Source organism: Sinocyclocheilus anshuiensis, unplaced genomic scaffold (assembly GCF_001515605.1).
Source record: "Sinocyclocheilus anshuiensis isolate Anshui unplaced genomic scaffold, SAMN03320099.WGS_v1.1 scaffold954, whole genome shotgun sequence".
NCBI lineage: Eukaryota > Metazoa > Chordata > Actinopteri > Cypriniformes > Cyprinidae > Sinocyclocheilus > Sinocyclocheilus anshuiensis.
This window is the reverse complement of record NW_015536527.1, coordinates 685,055-687,869: the sequence shown is the minus strand read 5'-3', so window position 1 is coordinate 687,869 and position 2,815 is coordinate 685,055. Positions and strand designations below refer to the sequence as shown.

The 2,815-nt window shown below is 33.1% G+C and overlaps 1 long non-coding RNA gene across 1 annotated transcript in view; it reads right to left on the bottom strand.

Annotated features, from left to right (window-relative positions):
* Positions 1-1,888: 1,888 nt before the first annotated feature.
* Positions 1,889-2,815, bottom strand: part of LOC107694361 (uncharacterized) — a 14,997-nt gene continuing 14,070 nt past the window's right edge. The window contains exon 3 of the long non-coding RNA XR_001634860.1: positions 1,889-1,902. This is a non-coding gene — a long non-coding RNA (uncharacterized LOC107694361). The remainder of the gene's footprint in view (positions 1,903-2,815) is intronic.

Below are 2,815 nucleotides of genomic sequence, written 5' to 3'. Positions count from 1 at the left end.
ACAATAACTGTGGAACACACACTATTTATTCACTCATACACTTATTTATCTAACACACATACTCAGTCTACATTTCAATTTGCACATAATATACCTGTACTTACAACTGTCTATTGTTATATACCTGTACATACAATTGTCGATTTGTATATTTTTATTGCTTATTTACTTATTTTCAATTTTTTATTTATTTTTATTTTTTATCATCTGTGTTTTTTGTTCTGTCACTGTCATTCTGTTACACTGTGGAAGCTTCTGTCACGAAAACAAATTCCTCGTATGTGTAAACATACCTGGCAATAAAGCTCATTCTGATTCTGATTCTGATTCTTCCAGCCATAGAGTGCGGTGTTGCCATGGAATAGTCAAGAAAGGACTTAATTATTAAATCAAGCCAAATGTTACTAAATAACTATTTATTTGTTTATATTTTGGTTGACTGGTGATTTTCGCAGAGTGCTTAGTGTGGACATTGTGTTCTTGTATGTTTTTCAAGAGTGTTTGCGTTTCTTGCCACACGCTTTTATTTTGAAATCTGAAAAAGGAAGTACAGCGGTGCTGTGTGTGTACATTGGCGCACTTTTTTGTACGTGAAGCGTCATTCTGATTAACGTTACCAGAGAAGAAAGATTAACTTTTGGGCTCTACAAATATACGCTTAAAAGGTTTCTTCCTATCTCTTAGCTCCTGGCTGATGAAGGGCACAAGGTACCGTTTTAATTTTGTGCTGTGTGGTAAACTTTGAAAGACTTTGAAGTGTTTATTTTAGCGATCTCCTCTGAAGCTATTAACTAACGTTTAGCGGGTCATTAGCATATATGCAAGTTTCGAATATCAGTGATGACCATTTCATTTGGTAATGTTGTTATTCAGAGAGTGTGTGATTCATTGTTACTGTATTGAGCACAACACAGTGTATTATTGCCTCGTCAATGTTATAGTTTCTCTTGGTTTGCACTCCAGACAGATCGTTTACAGTAAATCAGGTCTTTATTTGGTCATTTTATATGTTTTATGTTTTTCTCACTAACTTGATATCATCAGTTGTACCAAAATTAATTCATTGTTAACTCAGGTGTTTCATTTAGTTCTCATTGCACTCTAAAAGGAGATTGATGTGATTTATTGTCACACTATTTATGATGTAGGCCAATCAGATTGCAACTGTGTATCAGACCAGTGTTAACATTGCAAATTTAATTCTATATGGGTTATATCTACAATACGTCAACTCTTCACTTCCGACTAGTCATTATAGTTTTACTAGCAAATAATCATAAGGCACTAGTAGCCTAGTTATTTCTTGATTTATTAGATACAAGTATCCATTAATGCAAATCTTTTCAAATGGTTACCAATTAAATTTTTTATGTCTTACTATTTTTTTATGAATAACTGCTTGCTAATGACCAATTGAACAGACACTACTGGAATAAGTACTATCATCTAATGAATGGTTAATTATAAGACTGAAAAATATACTACAGTAGTCACTATAAAATTGTATACTTGCAGTGTTGGGCAGTAACGCATTGCTTAGTAACGCGTTACTGTAATTTGATTGCTTTTTTAGTAACGGAGTAATTTAACACGTTATAATTTTCAAAATAGTAAGTATAGTTAACTTACAAGCCGAAGTGTCTAGCCATTTCATTTGGTAATGTTGTTATTCAGAGAGTGTGTGATTCATTGTTACTGTATTGAGCACAACACAGTGTATTATTGCCTCGTCAATGTTATAGTTTCTCTTGGTTTGCACTCAAGATAGATTGTTTACAGTAAATCAGGTCTTTATTTGGTCATTTTATATGTTTTATGTTTTTCTCACTAACTTGATATCATCAGTTGTACCAAAATTAATTCATTGTTAACTCAGGTGTTTCATTTAGTTGTCATTGCACTCTAAAAGGAGATTGATGTGATTTATTGTCACACTATTTATGATGTAGGCCAATCAGATTGCAACTGTGTATCTATTAGTTTATAGGTTAGTTTTGGACAATTATTTATAATTTGCAGGAAGATGTCTAATGACACTTTGTTTGTTTGTTTTTATTCAGCTCTTACGGTGTATTTTGTAGATTAAACCCTTTGTAAACATCAGTTCCTGGAGAGTAAAGTGCATCTGTTCAGCTGGGAATGCTACAAGTGCAAAACATGGATGCAAATTACTCATCAAAAGGAATGGAGACACTGCTGTGGTATCGATTATTTACATCTCTACAAAAATGCGGTTTGATCTGCTGATAGACCAACAGCTTGTGCATGAGAATGTGCCTACTGCTGGACGTTTGTCTTTGATGTCTGTTCGTGAGTGTATCTGAGGTGTGAAAACCGTCTGTCAGTCGTGTGTGTTTGAAGGTTGTTTTTTTTTCCTTTCTTGCTCACATGAAACCGTCGACTTCTGCTCTTAAGAGAAACCACTTTACTACATAATACTGAACTCATCAATGCTGCTGTTCAACAAAAAAGGTTCATATTTTATTACTATAAAATATGAAAATATATAGCCTACTTGTGCACATATGCATCATATATATATATATATATATATATATATATACATAGTGGCATGCGAAAGTTTGGGAACCCCTTGCAGAATCTGTGAAAATGTGAATAATTTTAACAAAATAAGAGAGATCATGCAGAATGCCTGTTATTTTTTATTTAGTACTGTCCTGAGTAAGATACTTTACATAAAAGATGTATACATTTAGTCCACAAGACAAAAAAATAGCTGAAATTATTAAAATAACCCCATTCAAAAGTTTGGGAACCCTTGGTTCTTAATACTGTGTGTGGTTACCTGGATGAT